A 12,016-nucleotide genomic window follows, 5' to 3' on the forward strand; every position below is an offset into this window, starting at 1 on the left:
CGAGCTCAGAACGCTACGTAATCGTGAATTCTTAAGTTTTAAAACCGAAAAAAGGTCTTTCACCCACATGCGTTGACCGAAATATTGCAGCACTGTTGCAACGTCATTATGGAGACGTGGAAGCTCTACCTGAGGAAAGCAATGTAAACGTACTGGACAGTTTTAATGTAAAAGAGCTTGTCTTTGAAACATTGCAGATCAATCAGTTACATCTACACACGCACACGGGTGCTTTCAATAAAAGCGCCTAAGGAGGGCAAAAACAGATGTATGATTAGCAGTGTCCTCAAAACGTTTAGGAAACTATCTGTGTAACCCTTTCAAGGCTGTAACGACCTCCTCAGTTCTCGTGTTTCTCTAACGCCAGTGAGCTTAGAGAACTGGACTCTGTTTGTCACAATTTGTTTCTTCTACAACACGATATTAGTTTTAAATGCATCCCCATCAAGTCAGAAAGAAGCTGTTTCACCTTGCAAGTCTTATTGTGAGCAGAGTTTAGTCAAGTCCACTGAAAATAAGAGGTCTGTAATCCATCCAGGATGTACTACTTTTCGTTTCTGCTCTCCTTTTTCCTTCATAAATTCAACAACAGCGTCTTTTTACCAGAAAAATCGTTCCAGTCGCGGCTCCTGACTTAACCAACGTATTTTCAGTAATACACTGAAGAGCCAAAGAAACTGGTACACCTGCCTAATATCGTGTAGGGCTCCAGCGAGCACACAGAAGTGCAGCAACACGACATGGCACGGACTCGACAAATAGCTTCAAATGGCTCTGAGCACTATGGGACTTAACATCTCAGGTCATTAGTCCCCTAGAACTTAGAACTAACCTAAGGAAATCACACACATCCACGCCCGAGGCAGGATTCGAACCTGCGACCGTAGCAGTCGCGCGATTCCGGACTGAAGCGCCTAGAACCGCTCGGCCAGCACGGCCGGCGACAAATAGCTGAAGTAGTGCTGGAGGGAACTGACACCATGAATCCTGCAGGGCTGCCCATAAAACCGTAAGAGTACGAAGGGGTGAAGACCTCTTCTGAACAGCACGTTGCAAGGCATCACAGATATGCTCAATACTGTTCATGTCTGGCGAGTTTGGTGCCCAGGGGAAGTGTTTAAACTCAGATGAGTGTTCCTGGAGCCACTCTGTAGCAATTCTGGACGTGTGGGGTGTTGCACTGCCCTGGTGGAATTACCCAAGTTGCTCGCAATGCACGAAGGACATGCGTGCTTACGTACGTGTCACCAGTCACATTCGTATCTAGAAATATCAGGGGTCCCATGTCACTCCAACAGCACACGCCCCACACCTTTACAGAGCCTGCCTGCTGACATGCAGGGTCCATGTATTCATGACGTTGTCCCCATACCCGTCCGCTCGATACAATTTGAAACGAGACTCGTTTGACCAGCAACATGGTTCGAGTCATGAATAGTGCAATGTCGGCGTTGACGAGCCCATGCAAGCCGTAAAGCTTTGTGTCCTGCAATTATCAAAGATACACGACTGGACCTTCAGCCCAGAAAGCCCATATCGATTGTGTTTCGCTGAATGGTTCGCACGCTGATACTTGATGGCCCAGCAATGAAATCTGCAGCAATTTGCATTTCTGTCACTTTGAACGATTCTCTTCAGTCGTCATTCGTTCCGTTCTTGCAGGATATTTTTCCGGCCGCAGCAACGTCGGAGATTTGATCTTTTACCGGATTCCTGATATTCACGGTACACTAGTGAAATGGTGGCACGCAAAATCCCCTCTTCATCGCTGCCTCTGAGATGGTGTGTCTTATCGGTCGCGCTGACTATAACGCCACTTTCAAACTCACTTATCTCTCGATAACCTGCCACTGTAGCAGCAGTAACCAATCTAACAACTGCGCCAGACACTTGGTGTCTCATGAAGGCGTTGCTGACCGCAGCGCCGAATTCTCCCTATTTACATATCTCCTTATTTGAATATGCATGCCTTATACCAGTTTCTTTGGCGCTTCAGTGTATATAAAGTCTCTTTATTCTACTTCCTGTTTCATTGCAAAATGTTGCAGCTGACAGTGGAATAATGTGTGCAACTTCAAAAATTTTACTGTTTGTACCACAAGTTTCTTTATGTGCTGCATGCCTGCAAATTTAGCACAAAGTTCTTCTTCATGTACAGAAAAATGAATCCCATCCCTCGATCGTTGTAATTTTTTGCACTTTGGTAGTCAACAAAATCTTTAAATTGTTTCTGCATGATACTGTAGTATTGCCTCACAGCAAATTTGCAGTACCTGTACCCATTGATTTTTAAAGGGTTGTGACGATAGATGAATTCACTGGCCCCTTTTGTGCAGTCACTGGACCTGTTAACATCCTTCATACCACGAACAAATAGCGAAGGCAAATCCGCGCTGACACCATGATTCTGCCGAACTGAAGAGAGCTGTGCCAATTGTAAAACGCCACATTGCAATATTAAATAAAATATCGTGTTGTAACTCCTGGCACGTCGACATGAGTTGTTGTGTGAGTTGAAATAGGTAGCTGATTGGCGACCTTGTTAGTTGGCGAGTTAGAGAGCTTTCGCATAATTTGGTACCGGGAGATAACAACCACCTGTGGTTGTGATCGTAGTATCCCAGAGTGAGGATGAAAGGACTGTTCGAATGTCTCGAGTTCCTGTACAGTCGTGTGGCGTGTTTTTTGAATACTTCCTTGAGGGTATCAAGGCGGTATTCATGGTGAAGATCCACGGTGCGTGTGTAGCGTGGAGCGTTGCTAATGATTCGTAGCACCTTTTTCTGTATGATCTGCAGGCAGCGCTGTCGTGTAGAAGCTGCATATCCCCAGAGGGAGCTGCGTACGTCATCAGAGGTCTAATCAGTGTCATGTGTATGGACCTCGACACCCTCCTGTTCAGTGTGCTTTCCCTGTTGAGCATTGGGTAGAGCTGTTTGAGCCTCGCGTGCGCTTGGTTGGCAACGTATTCGATGTGGTCCCCCCATGTAAGTTTCCGGTGCAGCCAGACACCAAGGTATCTGACTTTCTCTCGGAAACGTATTGGGCGTGTATGTAGTGTTATTGGTCTACAGTGTTGGTGTTTGCGCAGTAGTTTCGGTCTGCGTGTGAACAGAACTACTTCGCACTTGTCTCTCCAACCAAGGCTGAGCTGTTCTGAGTGCTGTCTGTATTCGTGAACTGATGTTCGACGGTTTCCAGTCTTGCTCGAGGATGGCTGTGTCATCCGCGTAGACGGCTAACGTCGTGTTTTGAGTCGCTGGGAAGTCATTAATGTACAGGTTAAACAAGATGGGCCCTAGAATGCTTCCTTGGGGTGCTCCAGCTTGTATACCGTGTTGTGTTGATTGTTTGTCCTGCACGTTAGTGTTGAAACATCTGTTCGTGAGATACCAGTGTATGAGACGTACGAGTCCGTAAGGGAAACCAGCTTCGCTTAGTTTGCGTATGAGTCCATTGTGCCAGAGACGATCGAAAGCCTTTTCGATGTCTAGGAACACGGCCCCTGTGGCTTTGTTCATGTTGTAGCCGTGTGTATATGTTCGGCTACGCGGAGGAGTAGTTGTGTTGTCGAGTGGTGATTCCTGAAGCCGAATTGCTCCGGCCTTAGGGTGTCGTTGGCGATGCAATGCTTAGTGATGCGTTTTAGTATTACCTTCTCAACAATCTTGCTGAGCGAGCACAGCAGACTGATGAGTCGGTAATTTTTTGGGAGGGAGTGGTCTTTCCCTGGCTTCCTGAACATCAGGAGCTTGGCCGCCTTCCAAAAGTCAGGGAAGTGTTGGTGTGTCAGGATTGCATTCGTTAAGTGTGTGAGGTATTCTACGGCTTTATCCGTGAACTCCTGGAGGACACGGTTTTGAATGCCATCAGGCCCAATAAGGCCATCTGGTGGTGCTCGTTGGTACTTCAAGGTGACGCTGTTTGCATGGAAATGCCGATGTGTTGGCCGTTGCTTGTCAGAGAGCATGCTGCAGCACAGGCGACTTTGTGATATTTAGAGTGCCTACTGGCGCCCAAATATGGATGTAGACTACGCTGTTCCCATGGGGTCGTTGTCAAAGACCATGCTGTAGGACGCTGTTGCATAGGCGGCTTTGTATGGTTCTTGTTGGCGTCCAAAGAGGTATGTACATTACGCTGTTCACTGTGATGTTAAGTTCCAGGAAGTTATCTAGTGTGGCAGCACTTTCAGGTTGCGACATCACACAGTGACATGACCCCTGATCGGCTAGCGCAGGCAAATGTTACAGGTAGCACAGCACCGGAGCTGTCAGCCGAAAAAATTCGGAACTCTCTTCAGGGAAGCAACCTTGCAGTCGACCGCGCCCGCTTCGGAGCCGTCGCGCGATCCATGAAGTAAACTCACAGCAAATCGATACTCCGTGGGACACGGGCTTCAGGCATTGCTGAAAAAACCGAGCCGTAGACCAGGCCTTAGCGCCAACTAACTTGATGGAGTGACTAGGTTCAAAATGAAAGTAGCGCGTCTGTTACGGGAAGTGATGGCGAAAAATGCTTTCACGGCCAGTCGCGACGGTTTGCTGTTAACGTCAGCGAATTTAATAACGATTAGAAGAAGAAAATAGTCACAGTGCTAAACGAATTTTAGAGTTGAATAAATTGATAGTGTGTAAATTGCGGAAGGAGAGACTCAAAGCTTAGATGAGTAGATTTGAAATATCTGCGTCGAAGAAAAAAAAACAATATGCAGATACTGACTATCCTATTGACGATACTGATAAATGTGTCATCAGGCAGCAATACGGTGAAATATCAGGCCTGCCAAAGCAACACAGCTTTGTTCTCTCTATTGGATTTGCTTTTTAAATATGGCAGGGAAAACGAGTTATCAAGTGCGAACGAGATGAATTAGTTTCAGATAAGGCAAAGTACATTAGACAATTTTGTGACAAATACACTCTAAAATTCTGCGTGGTGTCTGTTTGTTCTGTATCGTGTCTCCCTACCACTTTCGCGCAACTACGCTCTGAGCGTGTTTTTTAGGGAATTAACTAGTTTGAACCTGAGACCTGTTGCTGGTAAGGAGACGCCAGACCACACATGGCATGTAGAATTCAGAAGAATTCAGTGAGACTAGCGATGATATAACCAAATACTTAATGATTTCAGCGTCAGCTCCACTGCACTTCCTGTAAAAGAATCTTAATACTAACTAAATTTAGTGGAAGGGGTTCAAGGCTTTCCTATTTTTAGTTAGCTGGTAAAATAACGACGAAAAAGCAGTTAAGTTTAGCAATGGAAATTTTATTCTACTCACAAAACATTGTTTATACATTGCACTATTGATAAAAGGAAATGTTTTAATACACGATGGTAAAAACCAACTGCGTTCAACAAAAATGTGAACGAATATTCCCTGAGTGGGTTTCCAAGTTCTACAATGGATCGAAGGATGACCTATGCCATATCACATCTATAATCTAGGTTTAAATTAAGTTTCACAAAAGAGAAAACTACCAAAATGGTCTACAGTGACCCTCAATTATCTTTAATTACTTATCTAACTTGTCGTAAATTACAGTGGCTGATGTGGCTTCTCAATAACTATATAACAGAAAAATCATCGCGTTTGAGATTTTTACTTCAAGTGGCAAAAGTGAACACCATGAGCTTTAATTGACGATCGACACTAGTATTACGCAAAAAGGGGTGTAACAGATGAGACTTCTGCAGTTCTGAGTGAAGCTTTATGTTCTGTTATGCGGCATCGCATGCGTTCATTACCTTGTCGGTGTTCGTCAGGGGGTGGCGAGCAGCACAGCTCCGCTCACCTCGCCGTTTCGCAAGCAACTCTCCCCTAACTTCTCCTTATTACATTTTACCAAGTTGGTTGAAAAAAAACTATCTGGCTGTGTTTTTATCTGACCAATCAGGGTCTCAATGTTAACCTTAAGCGCCGCCTACAAAAATTCTGTCCATCCAATGAGAAACGTTATACTTTTCGTGGTAGGGCAATGTTTTTAAAGTTTGCAACGTAACAGAGACGCGAAAAACTCTCACGCTAAACCTTGCAGCTGGTGTGCAGAGACGCGAAAAAGTCTCACACTAAAACTTGCGGTTGGGGGGTGGCCCTTTTTGTGTTATCGTAAGATCTATACTGTTCTTCTGGAGGGCTCTATCTTTTAACATGGGCTGGGGGGTGGTCCTAAAGTAACAGAGACGCATAAAAGTCCCACACTAAAACTTGCAGCTAGGATTGTCCTAGCGGTTAGCTGGAGACATGGGTGTCCAGTCTGTCCCTTATCGTAGGGCCTTCTAGCTTAACACGGTTCTGCTCTCGGCTTCTGTTCTCGTTTCTCCTCTCGGAACTGCGTCTGTCTCACGGTGGGAAGGTATGACATGCATTTAGGCATTCTTGTGTTACTCTGTGGTATTCCATTTGCTCACTCGCTACTCGTATTACTGTGGTTAATTTAATGTCACGATTTATTCGGAGCTATGTGACATACTACTGGATTTGCTTATCATGTCAGGGTTTTCATGGAAGGTGTTGGATTTGCCTGACACCTTACAACACTACTGGCCATTCAATTAGCTATACCATGAAGATGACGTGCAACAGGCGCGAAATTTAACCGACAGGAATCAGATGCTGTGATATGCAAATGATTAGCTTTTCAGAGCATTCACACAAGGTTGGCGCCAGTGGCGACACCTACAACGTGCTGACATGAGGAAACTTTCCAACCGATTTCTCATACACAAACAGCAGTTGACCGCCGTTGCCTGGTGAAATGTTGTTGTGATGTCTCCTGTAAGGAGAAGAAATGCGTACCATCACGTTTCCGAATTTGATAAAGGTCGGATTGTAGCCTATCGCAATTACCGTTTATCGTATCGTGACACTGCTGCTGGCGTTGTTCGAGATCCAATGACCGTTAGCAGAATATGGAATCGGTGGGTTCAGGAGGGTAATACAGAACGCCGTGCTGGATCCCAACGGACTCGTATCACTAGCAGTCGAGATGACAGGCATCTTATCCGCATGGCTATAACGATCATGCAGCCACGTCTCGATCCCTGAGTAAACAGATGGGGACGTTTGCAAAAGAACAACCATCTGCACGAACAGTTCGACGACGTTTGCAGCCGACTATCAGCTCAGACACCATGGCTGTGGTTACCCTTGACGCTGCATCACAGACAGGAGCGCCTGTGATGGTGTACTCAACGACGAACCTGGGTGCATGAAGGACAAAACGTCATTTTTTGGATAAATCCAGGTTCTGTTTGCAGAATCATGATGGTCGCATCCGTGTTTGGTGACATAGCGGTGAACTCACATTGGAAGCGTGTATTCGCATCGCCATACTGGCGTATCTCCTGGCGTGATGGTATGGGGTGCCATTGGTTACACTTCGCGGTCACCTCTTGTTCGCACTGACGACACTTTGAACAGTGGACGTTACATTTCAGATGTGTTACGACCCGTGGTTCTACCCTTCATTCGATCCCTGCGAATCCCTACATTTCAGCAGGATAATGCACGACCGCATGTTGCAGGTCCTGTACGCGCCTTTCTGGATACAAAAATGTTCGATTGCTGCCCTGGCCAGCACATTCTCCAGATCTCTCACCAATTGAAAGCGTCTGGTCAATGGTGGCCGAGAAACTGGCTCGTCACAATGTAGGGATGATTAACTGTGGTATCGTGTTGAAACTGCATGGGCAGCTGTACTGTACACGCCATCCAAGCTCTGTTTGACTCATTGCCCAGGCGTATGAAGGCCGTTATTACGGCCAGAGGTGGTTGTTCTGAGTACTGATTTCTCTCGACCTATGTACCCAAATTGATTGAAAATGTAATCACATGTCAGTTCTAGTATAATATATTTGTCCAATGAATACCCGTTTATCATTTTCATTTCTTCTTGGTGTAGCAATTTTAATGGCCTGTAGTGTATTAATCAAAAGTAATGCGGTTTGTAGTTTTGCTTAGGGGAAACGTGGATTCGCACGCATTAGACCACGAATAAATGTTGTCAAAGCGACACTGTTCAAGAAGTATTGTCAGACTAACTGTTAAAGTAAGAAAGTGAAACGCCTACAGCCGTCCTGATGATCTTTATTGTGTAGTTACCAGGTTCGTCGCTTCAGTGCACCATCTTCAGACTTTAGTTGATGCTGAACGAGTTATCACGCTGCATCAGTGGCCAACATAACTGGTTTAAGCAGGCTATCTGTAAGTGTAATGTCAGCACTTCAACCAGTTGATGTTTGGAGTGTTGACATAACAGTCACAGACAGTCTGCGTAAACCAGCGTAAACGAGTTATGTTGACTACTGATGCAACGTGTATATAGCACGTGTCAAATCCTTCAGCGTCAACTAAGGCCTAAAAATGATGCGCTGAAACACCGAAACTGGTAGCTACACTATAAATAAGATCATAAGGACGGCTGTAGGCGTTTCATTATGTAAGTAGCCTCTTTATGTGTCTGTATGTTGGCAGCCCGGTAGACTGCCTTAATAATTTTTGACAGTGCTGTGCGCTCTCTGTAAGACACTCTCTGTGTCTGGTCGGACTCGCTGTTGGAAATGAATAGCCAGCAGTGATGGAGGTTGGAAATGTATAGTTAGCAGAGATGGAGGTTAAAGATCTGAAGTGCCGCGCGGGATTAGCCGAGCGGTCTTGGGGCGCTGCAGTCGTGGACTCTGCGGCTGGTACCGGCGGAGGTTCGAGTCCTCCCTCAGGCATGGGTGTGTGTGTTTGTCCTTATGATACTTTAGGTTAAGTAGTGTGTAAGCTTAGGGACTGATGACCTTTGCAGTTAAGTCCCATAAGAAAAAAAAAATCTGAAGTGTTTGCACAAGTGGACGGTCCGGTCAGGACGTGTCCGTCATAGAGACTTAAAATCATTGACGATTATATATATATATATTTTTTGAAATTTGCTAAATATCTTGTTTACTCTGCAACAAAATGTTTCCGTTCCTAACCACATGGCTATTAGTAGTTAGAGCCTACAGTAGTTAGAATTTTTTATTTAGCTGGCTGTATTGGTGCTTGCTGCATCGCTGTAGTTCGTATAATGAAGATTTTTTGTGAGGTAAATGTCTTATGAAATGTATAGGTTATTTTTAAGATTCCTTCTAATTCAGGGCCATTCTTTTGTGTTAATTATTTGAGCAGTCAGATTGCGATTGAGTTGTATTTGTCAGGAATAATTCTGTAGGTCAGATATGAAATGATAAAGACAAGCAAAGTGACAGTACGTTCTGTTTCACTCCGCAGTTTCAGATTTAAATTAAGAAGTTTCATCTTCCCAGTTATTTCAGCTTAAGTAAAAATTTAATATGTAAGTTTCAATTTTCTTGCAATAGTGAACGGCCGTGGCCCTCTAGACCTCCAGTCAAAAGGATGGACAGCCAAAAACTTAATTGCTTGAGTGTTGTGCTGTGCTGGGCACTGTCGAACTGACGTGGAGAGTGGTACAATGCTTCGCTTGTAAGAGATCTGCACTACAATCCCTCCTCTCCATGTTTCTCTGGCGTTATCGCGACGGTGCTGCCAACCGTGACTGGTTTCAGTTCGCTTTGCCAGGTAATAATATCGTGTACCATGGGAAGTACACCGAGCTACTTATAGAATATGTGGTGAAGCACTTCCTGCTTCATAGTGGCCTTCTGGAAAGAGAATGCTCACTACCTCTAGCCTAATAGAATGCGTGTTCAATTAGTTTCCATCAGGAACTGTGTGCTCCACAAGCGTATTAATGAGATCCGAGGTTGGAGGAAGAGCAGCATCGGTCGTCAATTTTTAATCTTTTTAATGCAGATCGATTTGCGTTACTGTGTAGCTGTCTTCGGTGTAGTCATACCTGAGTCATGACGATGCGATTTTATTTACGATGATTCATCACGACTCTTATATAACTGCACTGAAGATAGCCGCACAGGAGCAGAAATCGATCTGCATTAAACGGATTAAAAACTGACGATCGATGCTGCCCTTGCTCCTATCTTGGACAAAGCATGTTGTTAGCACTCGCCGCCTCCGGAGGGAAGTTTCTAAAGAGCTTGGCCTGGCCTGCAAAGATCAGCCTTGACTGATGGTAAACACAGAGTACATCAACAGAAACCTGTAGCATATGTAAATAACATATACAATGTATGACACAGTTAAACGGCAACTTTTTCGAAGCTCTGTGGTTGCCTCCCATTGCGAAGCAAAGTTTGAAATTTGATTCGAAGGAGTCTACAACATTCCTCCATAATGGTGCAAAAGTGTGGCGCCCTGCGACGTCTCCCTAGGGCTCGACAGCACATCAAAGCGGAAGGTGTCGGCACATGAGATAAAGCCAGAGCTCATAAGTTGGAATAGGGTGAGTTAATAATTCCACATACACACCACATTTCACCAAGCTTCAAGCCAATGCCATCGCGATCGTGTCAGAACGGTAGGAAGGTTACTGCATCCTCTCTTACCCACATATCACTCCTTCTCTTAACGTCTCTGCGACGGAAGTCAGAACCGCGATATCCAACGGTAAAGTCATGCTGTTTCATTATGGGTGGACGAGGGAAAGATTTCACACACACAGCCGCTCAGAAGCGACAAGAACGGGCCTTAGGTGGATGACATTCGGGCGTCAATAAAATTACCTCTTCCTGTGGTGCATTGATTCCCGCACATTCCGCAGTCGAAAGCGACAGTTCACAGTGTAATCAGTGGCAGGACGACATTGACACTGCTGACACCGCCGTACGATTCAATCCTTCTCTAACGGCATCGAGGGACTGTAAGCCCACTGAACGTGGTCGCCCCATTTGAAGTGTAGTGCGACCGCAATTTCTGTTCTGGCATACAGGAGGTAATCTGCATGGACTGTTTCCGACCATTCGGTGGACTTCGAACGTGATCCAAAATAGGAAACGGCGTTTACGTTTTTTCAGCTCTCCTGTGTCGTGCCGTCCTGTGGAGTAAACATGGAGTGGGGGATAAGGCGTTGATACACGTGTGAATAAATCAGCGAATGAGATTTTCACTCTGCAGCGGAGTGTGCGCTGATATGAAACTTCCTGGCGGATTAAAACTGTGTGCCCGACCGAGACTCGAACTCGGGACCTTTGCCCATCCCCCAGGCTGTGGCTAAGCCATGTCTCCGCAGTATCCTTTCTTTCAGGAGTGCTAGTTCTGCAAGGTTCGCAGAAGAGCTTCTGTAAAGATTGGAAGGTAGGAGACGGATACTGGCAGAAGTAAAGCTGTGAGTACCGGACGTGAGTCGTGCTTCGGTAGCTCAGTTGGTAGAGCACTTGCCCGCGGAAGGCAAAGGTCCCGAGTTCGAGTCTCGGTCGGGCACACAGTTTTAATCCGCCAGGAAGTTTCAAATCAGCGAATGGTACCTCTAAGACAGTGGTTCCCCATTTTGGAGTTTGAAAGGGGTCAACCGCCCCTTACTTATTGAGAACAATATATCTTTGGCCTCACCCGGGTCGCAGTAGGTACTATTGTTACTCGAGCGAGCAGTGCGCCAGAGGGTAGTCGGTGTTAGACTCCGAATAAGTAAGTTGTTGGCTGCTAAGCGAGCAGGACGGATTTCGGCAGGACGGCCGACCGCGTTTACAATTGTTTAACGGCTGTGTGTGTCACCCAAAGCTGTGGGCCTGACCTCCAGCGAATACGTAAATGGCGTTAATTAAGTGATTTGTCTGATGTGTTTAAGTGTTCGTTTGTGCACCGTGATTACGCGACAACCGCGCCGGACACCCACGATTTGGACTGCATTGAGGATTGTGTATTGAGTGCCAAATGAAGAATGTTGGCATATGACGACATTAGTAGGCGACCTGCGATGTGTTAACCTTTAATTTTGTCAGACGAAGCCGGCCGCGGTGGCCGTGCGGTTCTAGGCGCTGCAGTCCGGAACCGTGGGACTGCTACGGTCGCAGGTTCGAATCCTGCCTCGGGCATGGATGTGTGTGATTTCCTTAGGTTAGTTAGGTTTAAGTAGTTCTAAGTTCTAGGGGACAGATGACCTAAAATGTTAAG

At 45.8% G+C, this 12,016-nt stretch overlaps 1 non-coding gene across 1 annotated transcript; it reads left to right on the forward strand.

The window, feature by feature from the left end:
• Nucleotides 1-11,252: 11,252 nt before the first annotated feature.
• On the forward strand, nt 11,253-11,327 carry Trnap-cgg (transfer RNA proline (anticodon CGG)). Its single transcript has one exon. It is a non-coding gene; the product is annotated as a tRNA-Pro (tRNA).
• The last annotated feature ends 689 nt before the right edge of the window (nt 11,328-12,016 follow it).

This window comes from Schistocerca gregaria, chromosome 2 (genome assembly GCF_023897955.1).
Source record: "Schistocerca gregaria isolate iqSchGreg1 chromosome 2, iqSchGreg1.2, whole genome shotgun sequence".
NCBI lineage: Eukaryota > Metazoa > Arthropoda > Insecta > Orthoptera > Acrididae > Schistocerca > Schistocerca gregaria.